We start from the raw sequence: 14847 nt of genomic DNA on the forward strand, positions 1-14847 counted from the left end.
CTGTTGCACAAAATAAAGAAACTTTTTTCTACTGAGAGCTGATTTGGTTCTCATCAGTGCCTATACAGGAAGAGGACTCTTATTTGATGTGACAGTGTAGAAAGCAAAAAGGAGAGGATATCCCTTTAAGGGAATTTTGCTGTTCTTTTCTCTTTAACAAACCCCAAGGACTCTTCAATTCTTTTTTTTCTTGCCTCAACCCCTATCCAGAAGAGCAGAAAACAAATACAAAGATAATGTGGTTTAGATGTGTTTTCGAAAGTTATTTATTGCCAATGTATAAAAAGACAGATCTATTATGCAACTATTGAAATAAATTTAGGTCTAGAGGGAATGAACTGGCAGAAGGAGGAATGAAATTAATGGGTTTTGACTAGTTTGGGAGGGGTTTGTGTGTGTGTGTGTGTGTGTGTGTGTGTGTGTGTGTGTGTGTGTGTGTGTGTGTGTGTGTGTGTGTGGGGGGGCGTGTGTGTGTGTGTGTGTGTGTGTGTGTGTGTGTGTGTGTGTGTGTGTGTGTGTGATTGAATGTGACACACTCAAAGCAGTCATCTTTGGAATGAAGGGTAGAAGTCAGAGGTCAAAGAAAGGCTTCAAGAATGTAATTATGGTCAGACATATGTTACTCCTAAGAGAGGATCAAGTCCTCCTCTGTATACCTGTTTCTATTCTTTTCTCATTTTCTCATTTTGCTGTGTACAACAGGCATTACCTCTGGGCATTAAAAGTAGTTATGCTCGGTTCTGCCTTCCCAATACCCATCATAAGGATAGAATTATAAGAAGGAAATATAGCACTCCCAGTTTAAATAATGAATAATGCATCAGGCATTTTCCTCCTTTTCCCCAGGCAAATTCTCTTTCATAATAAAATAATCTGAAGTCAGATAACTCATGGGTCTGTTTTATGTTTTATGCTAATGGTTTACAGGAATGCTGTTGTGGAAACTGTCCCTTTTTATGACGGATTCTTATAATCTATCCTATTTGCCTAATTTATACTGAGCATTTAAAAAAAAAATTTTTATTTGCGACAGATCATTTGTCTTTATATAATACAGTTATTGGACAGTTTACAATAAGATTTCTTCCATTATTCATCATTCACAAATAAATCTAAACACAAATAAATCAACAGAGTCAGCTAAAAAAAATGAATTAAAATGTTAATAAATTGTTTCTTTTTCTAATTATAGCAGTATTCCACAAAGTTACTTAAATCTCATTTCATTTTCCGTAGTAGATTTTTTTATGATAGATACAGACTTTTTATTGTATATTCACCAAGCATCTTTTTGTCACACAACGTGACCAAACAACATGCAACATCAGCTACAAAATGGGACACAAGGATTTTTTATGCTTATGTTTTAGTCGTTGTACACTAATGTGCTGTGCTATAGATATTCAGTCTTGGTCGTGTAAATAGACCAATGCAATCTGAAAGCCAACACCAGGTGACCATAAGTTTATTTAATGGTATTTTTTTTTTCTTTATAGAAAATGTAATAACAGATATTACAACTAATAATATTAAGTTGTAACCTCTGTACATTCACATTTTATCATAGTAAACGTATTTGATTAGAAGATATGGTATAGTGTGTTTACATTTCAAAATCCAGTAAGTGAACTGTATGCTTTTATCGCATCAAAAATTCATTTATGCAGTCTTCAAATTAAAGCTTTTAATACATTAATGTGGTAAGGGCCTTTAATATTCACAATGCATTAAAATAATATATATAAATTAGCAAAAACAAAAAAAGCAGATGTGCGTATCTGTGACAGTATCCCACAAAAGTGAGGACGCTCTTCACATTTCGGCAACCTTCTCAAGGGACAATACTAAAAAAATAAAACTTGGATATATTTTTGAGTAGTCAGTGTGCAGTTTGTATAGCAGTATAGATTTACTGCCTTTAAAAATAACTCAATATATAGCCATTATTGTCAAAATAGCTGGCAACAAAAGTGAGAACTTCATAAGTGATAACAGCTGTACATAACCGTGCAAAGCCACACGTCCTATTCATCATGTTTATGTTTTTGTCTGCTTGACAGGACCATAGAAATTTGTGTATCTTGTACTTAAAATTTGGTGCTTTGAGTACAATTCTCTCATACTGACCACTGGATGTTCAACATGGCAAAGAACTCTCTATAAGGCTATAAGAAAATCGGTAACACCCTGAAACTGAGTTACAGTGGAGTATCCAGGGTCATACAGAGCTTTTCCCAGATGGGTTCCACTCAGAACAGGCCTCGCAAGGGTTGATCATAGAAGTTGAGTTCTCATGCTGTTCGTCAGGTGCAGACGCATGAGTGCTGCCAGAATTGCTTTAAAGGTTGCAGATGCGGAATAAATACATATAAACCCTGCACATGATATGTATTCTACCTGGCATTAAAATAAAATTGTTATAATAAAATGATATTTTTGCAACTGTGCTAACACTATACAAGTTACTTGCTTAAATATATTGCTTGTGTGTTGATGATGAGTAGCTGCACTTCTTGCTATGTTGTCACAATTTTTGTCATTATTGTAACAGATGTCATGTGGAATATAGTAACCCAAATAAAATCAAGATTGTAACATCTTCTGTATGCAGCCTGTTTAGTGTAATAATAGTTTGGAATTTGGTCTGAGGGTAAATATCTGATTTCTTAAGTACCCAGATCACTTGAATCAGATGCACATGAAAACTGATTGTTACAGTATAATTGCTATGCAACTACTTGTATAATGTAGTATAATATTTAGCATATATATGAATACAGTATAAGTATATAGATAACTGTAGCATAAACATTACTGAATACTATTTATTTAATGTGTCTCTGCTGTGTTAGAACTTTTTTTACACTAAGACTTTTGACTAAATTATTATTTCCTATATGTGACAGCACTGCCATTCCTACATGACCCCTGGCACAAGATCAAACATAACAGCCTGAGATTCTGCATGTCTAAATCCTGTGACCTGAGCTTGGCCTCAGCAGGGTGTATGTGTAAGTGTGAGTCAGATGTGTTCAGTGCCTGTGATCATTACTGAAGTTCGTCTTTTCAGACGGCGTCCTTATGTGTTATCCCCCTTCTCTCTGTCTCTTTCTTTTTGGTTGCTTGTATATATCAAGTTCTCAGTTTGTTTCTTCAAGGAGCTGTTAAGTGCCCAAGTACACCCTTCATCCCCTCCTCTCTCTCTTTCTCTCTTTCTCTCTCTCTTTGACACACACACACACACACACACACACACACACACACACACACACACACACACACACACACACACACACACACACACACACTCACACACACCAGGAGCTCTGAAGTTGAAATTGAAGGGGTGATGCAGAGCTGGTGTGGTACATCAGGTAGTGTGTGGTGCTGTGCAGTAGTGCAGGCACCAGAGTAGTGTATATATATATATATATATATATATATATATATATATATATATATATATATATATATATATATATATATATATATATATATATATATATATATATATATAATGAGTGTACCTGTACACAATATTTATGGTTCGGTACTTACTTTGGTTTTTAAGTCACATTTTGGTTTAATTTTGGTTTAATTTTGGTACAGTTATGGGGGAAAAAAATGCAAAACATAAAAATTACATTATATTATATTAATATTTTATTAATGCAGTTTATTATCATTAACATTTTGAGATATTCAACATTTGAACAGTTCACCTTTTTAAAATCATTTTAGAATGCATGCTTTTAAAAATATATATAAAATTATATTTTATAATAATAGAATAAATCGAATTAATGCATTACACTTTTTTATTATATTGATTAAATTAAGTAATCAATGAAATCGGCATAAATTAAATTGATTAAATAAAATTAAATAAATTAAAAAATTAAATGAAATAATTTACATTTGTTAGACCCCATTTGGTTAATACAGATGTGTATGTAAATGTGTGTGTGTGTTTGTGTGTGTGTGTGTTTTACATTTAAATATAAAATTTTCTAAAGATATGTTCTACTTAACATTTACTTCAACTAATACTTTAACAGATGTCTTCATTCCTTCCATCCTTCATTCATTCACTCCCTGGATCAGCAGGATTGTCAGGATTTTCTCCTTTTAAGAGAAATTCTTGAAGCTAGACATCAAACGCAAAAAATTTAAAGCGCTGTTATTTTGATAATCTATTATTCTAATGATATTTTCTCTCGATTGATTGGATACAAATTATTTGTGTTGTATTGTTTTTAATGATATTGCAGATGGCAAGTTGACAGCATGCTTACAATCATATAAAATATAATCCAACATTATTTTGAAAGTACATCACATTTTAAAACAGATAGTTAACTGTTGTATTAGACAAATGCTATAAAAAGAGAATGGAACGGTGAAACGCAGCAAGCTAACAGGCTTAATTAAAAAAAAACAAAAAAATATGCATTGGTGTACAAATACATAAGCATTTGCTGAAAACCACATCAGTGACAATTTTTTTTATTGTTTACTGCTCCTGTTATTTGCTGTCATTAGATTTAGCGTTTGTTCACACCGGTTTAACTGAATCCATCAATGTGTCGCGAGCGAGCTGATTGCACAACCTGATGCTTGCGAGTCACAACAGAACAGATCCAGTGCGACTGTCCCGAAGTTACAAACAAACAGTTTACACAATAGCACTTCATTAAACTACACCATTTTTACATGATGAGAATTATACAGTTTTTGCTTAATGTGCTAATGTTTCACCTTCATCCCTGACACCAGTGTGTTTTCTTTTTATGTGTTCTTGCATTACTGTGGTACTTCTGTGCCCAGGCTTCTTTGCTGCATTTAATATAAAATACTCCCATGCCTTGGATGACATAGGACACACATTTTCCTACTGTTGGTTGACCTGTACTCTCCCGCATTACACTGTCACTGTTATCTTGCTGTCACGCTAACACGTAAATTGAGCAGCCCAACAAATTGATAACGTCAACGAATGTCATTATCGATTAGTATTGATTTTTATAGAATAGTTGTTGTAGTTTTAAGATTTTTTGTCTTTTTTTACTTTTCATGTAACTGCAAGTTGTATCCTGCATATTAATGTTTGTGAAAATAAAAAATCTTGAATCCATAGCTCTAACGTTAGCTGCTAGCCACTTTCTGGTTAGCGGCTAGTGCTAGTGCTATTGTTTCTTTACCGTTTTCATGCATACGCAAAACAAATCTTATTTCCAGTACGGAGTGAGTAGCCACAGTGACACTAAACTAATTCTAGTTTCTTTTTTATAGCTTTGTTAGACTCTTCTTATACTAGGGATGATCTTTGAATGGCTGACATTCTCAGATGTCACCAGTTCAAATGGCTCCAATTCTACATAATGTTGGGGTGGTCTTTGTTTTTGTTTCGTCCTATTTTGCTTAATTCTATTTTCTTTTCTTCGGTGCATCATTTGTTCTCTTTTGAGCACTTGAGCACCTTTTTTCCATTCCTTGCCTCTTCTCTCATGGCAGAAGGCCACACTAGTTCAGATGTCGCTTTTCTCAGACCATGCACGATGAATATCTGATCAGTAGTTGGAGCTACCAGAGGCACCTTTCCAACATTCTTTCTTTTGCCAACCTCCCTGCCCCCTGCCCTCATGCTCTAAAGCCTGGGCAGCTCCAAATGTCAATGATGTTAGTTTAGGCATTGTACACGGCTGGATGAAGCTCAATGGGCAGCTTGTCTGTAGGCCAGCCCCCTACAATGGTTTTCTTTCTCCATGAGATTTGTTCATAGCTTTGTCCTGCTTCATGAAGAGGACTCTTTCTCTATCAATCGCTTGCTCCATCTTTCCTTTAGCTCATTTTCTCTAGGACTGGAGTCAGAGTCACAGTTAAATGAGTAGAAAGAGAGCTGAACTGTGACTGAGAAGTAAATATATTTCAGTTGGGAATTTTCAACCCCAGCCTACTCATGCAATTTAATGTGCAGGATTGTGGCATCAAATCTTTACAATAAGCATCATGTAATTCTCAATATCTACCCATGAAAAGCCAGCCAAAACATCCTCTCAACTCAAAATACCAACTCAGGAGCTTTAGATAATCTCATCTAGTAGCTCCTCTCAGTTCAAGGACACATGTCTGTGCACACAGCATAAGAAATAAACAAAGTAGCACTGTATTTATACTGTATTTTATAATATATAAACATTATTTTCGTTTTTTGTTTAATTAACATCTAAACAGCTAAATCCATAGTGACTTAACAGTTTGCTGTTTTGAGGATGTAAATGTATCACTCTTCACAGTTAGATGCTAGCTTGATGCACAGAAATTCATACAGGTAGCCTTTTACTTTTCTTTTCTTTTCTTTTCTTTTCTTTTCTTTTCTTTTCTTTTCTTTTCTTTTCTTTTCTTTTCTTTTCTTTTCTCATTTGTATTTCTCACAGATGTCGAAAATGTAACTATTCAGACTTTCTAATTGCACTTCTTATGTAAGCTGATTTAGGGGTTGACTAGGCTAAATGTATAAAGAAGAATTTCCCCTCTCCTATATGTAGCTGCTGTATAGGTGTACAGTGTATGGGGAAACTAGTGTGTGTGTGTGTGTGTGTGTGTGTGTGTGTGTGTGTGTGTGTGTGTGTGTGTGTGCGCGTGTGTGTGTGTGTGTGTGTGTGTGTGTGTGTGTATTCTGTTTCATTCACAGTCAGCCGCTAAAGTGATTATTATCACTAAGCAGTCATCTGAAGTTCCCATGTGGAAAAAGTTTATTTTAACACATTAGTAAAAAGAACATTTATGTAATATTTTCTTGAGTAGCTGCTGACTGGCTCACAGCCAGACACTCTGAATACTGGTATGAATTCCTATTTTTTTCTACATCTTTAAAAACAAAACAAATGCTGAACATGTGGTCAGACTGCATGTGCACATGAGAGATGGGGAGGGAGAGAGAGAGAGAGAGAGAGAGAGAGAGAGAGAGAGAGAGAGAGAGAGAGAGAGAGAGATGAAGGGGCAAAGAAGAGAAGTAACATGTAATTTATTGTCACTTGTCTGTAATGAAATTCATGGCCAGGAACTGGACACCGTTGGTCATCTTTTTTTTTTCCTTTTTTTTAATTGATGGCAAATAAATCATGAAGTTTTAAGGAACATAGCTGCTGTTCTTCTCTTAATTTGATGGCTGTGGAAAATGCAGATAATCTTTATATTTTATGGGAAAGATGCATTTGAGAATTTCTTACTTTGCTTTCAAAGATATTACAGTGCTGTCTGGTGTTACTAAAACTTAAAACTAAAACACATTTACACTTTATGGACCTTTAGAAATACTAAAAGCATTAAAATACTTTTTTTTTTTAAACCATACGATTATATTTTTTTATATACATTTTAAAGACTTTCAGTGCTGCCACCTGGGGGTGAGTGCGGTGGTCACACACCTCAGAGTTTTTACATCTGGAAAGCACATTGTCATGAGACACAAGTGAGAGGGTCAGAGGTCACTTTGGGTCTTTGATGTATATTTAAAAAGATGGTAGGGAAAATAAAATTGATACAAACCACAGTAGTGCCTCTGAAGCAGAATCAATCATACATTGGATGCTCTGCTGAATACTAAATAACTTCACAAAAAGTGATGGGTTTTTCTGGCCCAAAGTTTCTCAAAACTTCTCTCTCTAATGATATTCCTGTTTAGACATGTCTATGTTCCAAATTGCTTTCTTTTACTGCAAGGTTAAGAGGTAAGGAACATGGCCTGGCCCCAGGGTAAATCACCATTTTACCCTTGTTGTCTCTGGATATTTATTTTGTACACACCTGAAGATTCAAGCTTTGACTGGATAACCTGACAACTTGGTGAAAGAGGCTGGAGCTCTGTTTTCACAGTCATTAGCTCTCCTGTCTCCATTTTGCCCTCTATTTGTTGAGCTCTCCTTTGCAATTAATGTAATATAGTGTAATATAATTTTAATTTAATATACTTTTATAACATATTGCATACCAGGGACGCTGAAAAAAAAAAAAAAAAAAAAAAAAAAGATATATATATATATATATATATATATATATATATATATATATATATATATATATATATATATATATATATATTTTTTTTTTTTTTTTTAACAGTTTTTGGCAAGCAATGTATTTTGTTGGCCCTTTTATTGTCTTATCCTTACAGTTATTGTGCCAAGCCAATTGAGGGCAAAGCCAGTAGAGAAAGATCAGTATATTAAATATAAGTCACACTATCGCACAGTGCAAGCCATTCCAGGTGTATATGTGCACTATGTGTAACGAATTTGGACCTGGTGAGATCGCCTTTAGGGCTTATGTGTTTGGTCTAGTGGTTTTTAGAAAATCACTAAGTGTTGTCTTCCTTTGTCAAAGTGTAATTGCCTGTGGCCCATCTATCTGTTTATGTTTTCCTTTGTCTAATGCTTTTTCTTGTGAGACTCTTGTTGTGAGTCATTTGAAGGAATTTCGTAGGTCCGTGTTTCACCTTTTCCCTCTCTTCAGAATCACTGCATGCAAAAAGATTTTCCCAAGTAGTTGTGTGGTACTGTGTAATGTGAAACAATATTCAGCATTATATTATATATGTGCATCTTTATACTTCCTCTTTTTGTCTGTCAAATCTCTCTGTGTCTTGCGGCACAGCAGTTTATTTTATGTCAAACATGTTATAGCACTTCAATATGTTAAAATAAACTAAAAAAATAATAATAATAATAATAGTACTATCATCTTTTAACATGACTATACCCATAGCCAGCCAGTGGAGACTGGTGGTTCTATTATATGGAAGGGCTACAATTTTATATCTATCTATAACTTGACAATCAAACATAAGTGTTAACCAAGAGAAAGAAGAAATTTTGTGAGGGCTTTCTATTTTGGTTGTTGGAAGTTGTGCTCATTCGTGCACTATAACGTTAATAAGAGCACTGCTGTCAAATGAGGAGTCCTGGTGAACATCCAGCTTTTCAAATCATCCCAAAGGTGTTTGGTATGGCTGAGGTCAGGGCTGACTTCCTCTACATGAACCTTGGCAAACCATGTCTCAGTGGACTTTACTGTGTGCATAAAGGGAACTGTTATGACAAAAGACAGAAGTTATGACAGAAGAGCAACAGTAAAACTGGCAGTCTAATTCTCTTACATTGAGTCAAATATTTTAAGTTATTAACAACACAGATAGCCTTTATAATGTTAGCTAGCAGAGCTGATTATACACCATTGTGTTTCTTCTTCCTCTTCTTTCGGCTTCTCCCATTAGGGGTCGCCACAGGGGATCATCCATCTCCATACCCCCCTGTCCTCTACATCTGCCTCTTTCGAACCAACTACCTGCATGTCTTCCCTCACCACATCCATAAACCTCCTCCTAAGTCTTCCTCTTTTCCTCCTTACTGGCGGCTTCATCCTCAGCATTCTTCTATTGATATACCATCTTAATCTCACCTTCCTCACCTTGTCTTCAAATAAACTGTCCCTCTAATAAACTAATTTCTAATCCTGTACATCCTCATCACTCCCAACAAAAACCTCAACATCTTCAGCTCTGCTACCTTCAGTTCCACCTCCTGTCTTTTACTCAATGCCACTGTTTCTAAACCATACAACATCGCAGGTCTCACCACAGTCCTTTTCCTTTTACTTATGCAGATACCCTTCTATCACAAATCACTCCTGCCACTCTACTCCACCCACTTAAGAAATTTTTAGAAGGCCACATACTAAATGCTACTTGCCCTGATGAAATCCCATCCCTTACCGTCCACATGCAGAATTAATCTATGTTTTAGAAACCAACCATTGTGCTTCTGCTTAAAAGAAAACAACAGTCCCCTCCTATCCACTACTATCCCATTGTTCTCTTTTTATAGTGATTAAGTGCCAGGAAAGAATAGCCATTATTCATTCTCAGCCACATTCTCAACAACACATTTCGATTCTCCTAGCACCCAAAATGCAGAAGATAATGCCACATCAATTGCCATGCACTTATTCAAATATGAACAAGAAAATCAAACATTTAAGGTTAATGCTGGTTATAGATTAGTACAACACTTAAACCACTTGCATCATCAAAACTGGCATTAAAGCTGGATAATTTGGGCCTGTGAAGTTCCAGCTGCAACTAGATTCTGAACTTCTTGCCTAACAGACCCCAGACAGTAAGAATTGGCAACTGGTCATCATCCACACAGACAGTTAGCATGGGAATGCCCCAGGGCTGCTGCCTTAGCCCCCTGCTGTTCAGTGTGTTCACCCATGATTGTACCAAAACCTCCTTTAAAAGACAGTGAGAACTGCTCCAAAAGTTATTGGCACAGATTTCTCACAACTTCAACAGATTTACTTAACCTGATGCAGGACAAGAGTCCAGTCTATAATCACAGACTCCTCTCATTTAACTTATTCCTTTTTCTCCACTTATCTCACTGAACACATTGCGCAGCTACATGGCCCAATTTGTTAGAAGTGTTTCATTGTTTCTCATGCACTCAAAATGCTAAATTCTGTGACAGTAATGTCAAACATTTCACTCCGAGGATCATCAAGGCCCACCTCTCCTCCCTTGACAGTGTCTATGCTAGTGAACAAAAGTAAGAGAGGGCTAGCAGCATCAGTAGAGCAGCACATTTGGCAAGTGGTACAGGGCTCTTTTGAGTCGTCCCACTAAAACAGATTTCATTCCAAAGCTGCGGCCTATCAATCTGCGGCCTATCAATCCCCTCCTGTTCCAAATGTTAAAAATGCACACACACACACACACACACACACACACACACACACACACACACACACACACACACACACACACACACACACACACTTTATTGTTTAATATTTAGCTGATTACTCTTGTGTACATGCAATCACAGAGCACTTTTTAAGAAACACTATACTAATACTAGTAGGAGCCCCTCTTTTTGCTCTCAAAACAGTGGAATGGATTCCACAAGATATTAAAACATTCCTTTGAGATTCTGGTCCATACTAACATGACTGAATCACAATTTGTGCAGAAATTTCAGGTGCATTCTTTTATACTCTAAATCTTATATTATCCTGGATTCAGATCTGGTGACTTGAAAGGCCACTAAAGAAATTAAAAAATAATGTAATTTTGTAATCAGTTTGCATTGTTTTCTACTTTGTGGCATGATGCCCTATCATTCTGTAAGAAGCTATTAGATGATAAAATGGTGACTATGAAGGCACATGTTCAGAAACTATAACTAAATAGGCTGTGGTAATTGATTGGTTATGATCTCCAGATCTCAAGATAATACAAAAACCATTTTACTCTCATTCTTTTAACCTGTGCCCCCCAAAATAAATCAATAAAAAGAACATCCTTTCTTAATCTTGTATTGATGTGTGCTCAAATGAGTTTTGTCAATGCCGCAATCTGTGGCAAACTCCAATTTTCACAATACCTTGCAAATATTGCTGTTCAGGACTTTTTTTTTCCCAGCACACTACTGCACTAGCTGTGATCTGACCATGCACACCTGTTTCCAATCCTGCACCGTATACACTGTATAAGAAGACTTCAAACACATACAAAATTAATTCGGTGTATAATTGTTGTGTTAAGCATTTGTACTAATGTTTAATTTCTGGTTGATCTTGTTTTTTGTCTGGTTTATACTTTCTTCTGATCACCTGAGCTTGTGCCTGATTTTAACTCCATCACTGCTTTATGCTTTGGATTTGTTCATTTGTCTGTTTTAAATAAAGGATATCTTTGCAGTTTCATGCATTGTAAGCTTTTTGTCAAGCATGGCTTCTAAGAGAATATTTAAAAAATCAAAAAGAAAGCTGATCATGACATTTATGTACCTGTAGTACAATTAATAGTGGTTACTCATTCAATACAGTGTGAACTATGTCAGCAATCTGACCCAAATGTAGCAAAAAAAGGGTAAGTTTAGTAGAGAGAAAAACTCCCATAACAAACAGCTGAAAAGAAGAAGAACTCCAACTAAATTTATCAGGATTTGCAATACAGAGTGTGTGGTAAACCAACAAATTACTTATTTTCTTCTTTTTGATAGGTTTTTTGATTCAGTATTTCTTATTTAACAAACTACTATTTAAACCAAAATTACTATTATACTATTCTACACAGAACTTGCCAGCTGAAAAAACAGTTGCTGTGATCATTATAAAGTTTCATGAAAAATAACAAATAACATAATCTTCCATTTATGAACAAATATATGTTCCACTAATAACAACAATAACAACAATAAAAAATTATTCTTTCCTTGGTCCCAAATCACAATTTTAGGGAGTATTTTAATCTGCAATCAACTGACACTATTGTAACCTATTGGCTTAATTAATCTACTGAGCTGAGATCAGCATGCAGGGTCAGTTCATATTATTTACAGTGTTTTTATTAATATTTCTTTGCTCACTATTACAAATCACCTGGAAAAAATTTAGAACATAATAAAAAAAAATTATATTGTTTAAGCCATGGCTTCACTGTACTATGTGACCCATTTGGAAAACTGGTATGGCCCACAATGTTTGTCGGTATTTACACTGGCCTCCTCTTAGTCATTTTCCAGACAGTCTCCCATGTCATCTCTCTCTATTTTCATCTTAGTCTATTCAGAAAGAAGATGTATGGAATAAAAAACAGTAAGCCCAAGTGGAGCCATTTATAATCATGTTAAAATGAAAGTATTTCCTTTTTTTTTTTTTTTTTTTTTATGTATCAGGACATAAGAAAATTAATATGGTCCTTATCAGACCATAGGATTTAAGGATCTAAGTAGCAGGCAGGTTCACCTCTACAAAAGACAAGGTTTAAGCAGCTTGCTGGTTTGGATTCGGGTGTGTCTTAACACATCGCCAAGGAGGAAAGACAACAGCAATGATCTTAGAAAACAATTGTTGCTGCTTATCAATCTGAGACGGGTTATAGGCCATTTACAAACAATAAAAATCCAGTGTGTAAGGTTATTTTCAATTGGAAAGTATTCAAGACTATTGTCAATCTTTCCCAGAGATGGTGGCCCAGCAAGTTCCCCCTAAGGTTACACTGTGCAATCCTCTGGTAAATTACAAAAACCCAAGAGTGACATTACAGGCCTCTTCAACCATGCTAAATGTTAAAGTTTGGTGGAGGGGTGCAGCCACAGGACCTGTGGAACTTGCATTTATTGAGTTACCATGAACTCCTCTGTATACCATAGTCATAGTCAAATGTGAGGCCATCTGTCTGCCAACTAAAGCTTGCCCAAAATCGAGTCATGCAACAGGACAGTGATCACACCAGCAAAGCTACAACAGAATGGCAATTGCCCAGTCACAGTCCAGACCTCAACCCAAATGAAGTGCTGTGTCGGAACCTAAAGAAAGCTGTGTATTATCAAATAGCCCCAAACCTGAATTGAAGCAACACTATAAAGAAGTGTGGGCCAAAATTCCTCTACAACAATGTGAGAGACTAATGAAGTAATACTGAGTACAATTTATTGCTGCTAAATGATGGTCCTAAGTCATTGAATCATAAGGTATACTTTAGTTTGTAGTAATTAAGTTTTTTATTAGTTTCTCAATTTCAGCTTGATTTTTGTAAAAAAATAAATAATGACACAATGCAACATGTAATGTTGTATTTACCTAATTCTAAAACCTGATAAGGACAAGATTATTTTATTATCTTCTGAAATATAAACAGCATACAATTTAAATAGGGTGTTCTTTAATTGTCACACAAATGTATACTACAAGTGGTAGCTCAGTAGTTAACATGTTTGACTCCTAAACAACCAGTTCAAATCCCAGTAACACCAAGCTGCCATTGCTGGGCCCTTTAGTTGCCTAAATCCTCAACTGCTCAGTTGTATAACTTTAATTTTAAGATGCTCTGAATAAGTGTATCTGCCAAATACCATAACTGTAAAAATACTATTGGAGTGATATGGGGATCACACTATGCTTCCAAAAAGATGAATCATTATTTTTTTATTTATGAAATTATCCAGTGATTTTTCAATATATTACTGGAAAATAGGATGAAGCAGGATTTGTTAGAATGTTATAATCTGGATAAAGCATTTAAGAGTTCGATTACCTTTTTTTCTTTCTTACAATTGAATCAAACAGATATCTTTTCTCATCAACAGGGCCATATATAGTAATATATGTCTCCATGTCAGTGTATGTAATGCATTTCTTTAATGTTTTTATTTCTATAACTTGGCTATCAGACAGTTAAATGGCTGATTGTACACCATCACATGTAAGGCTAAAACTCTAACACCAGTTAACAGGGGAGAGAGATCCATGTCCTCTCTAGAAAGAACCAAGATTGCTTGGGTAACACGATCAGATCATGAGTTGCTCTGGATAAGTGCAATGCAGAGGCATGTCATAAATTGCCAAGTGCAATAAATGGACATCTGCTGAGGCTAAAGCAATGCTGAAGCCACCTGCTATCGTTTATCTTCTATAATATAAAGCAGCCTATAGACACATCATTTATTTTTTATAACAAGGTAACTTTTCTAAACTAAATTAGATTGTAATGCTCTAATAATTATCTTGCTTCCTCATTTGACCATAATAGATAGCATTGTGTTGGGAATGGTAAAAAAGTAAAGTATTTACCCCATTAAGGGTATGAACTTAAAACATAAGACATAAGTAATAATTACAATATTAAGGTGTTTACATAATCATTTCCATTACTGAAAAAAGAAAAGCCTATACAACACAAACTGGCCCTGTATGAAATGTAATAGTTCCCTTATTTAGTAATCAACAAAATTAATCAATTACTGGGATCAGTTAGGGATTATTACTACCAGCATCAAAAAA

This window comes from Silurus aristotelis (genome assembly GCF_946808225.1).
Source record: "Silurus aristotelis genome assembly, chromosome: 10".
Taxonomy (NCBI): Eukaryota; Metazoa; Chordata; class Actinopteri; order Siluriformes; family Siluridae; genus Silurus; species Silurus aristotelis.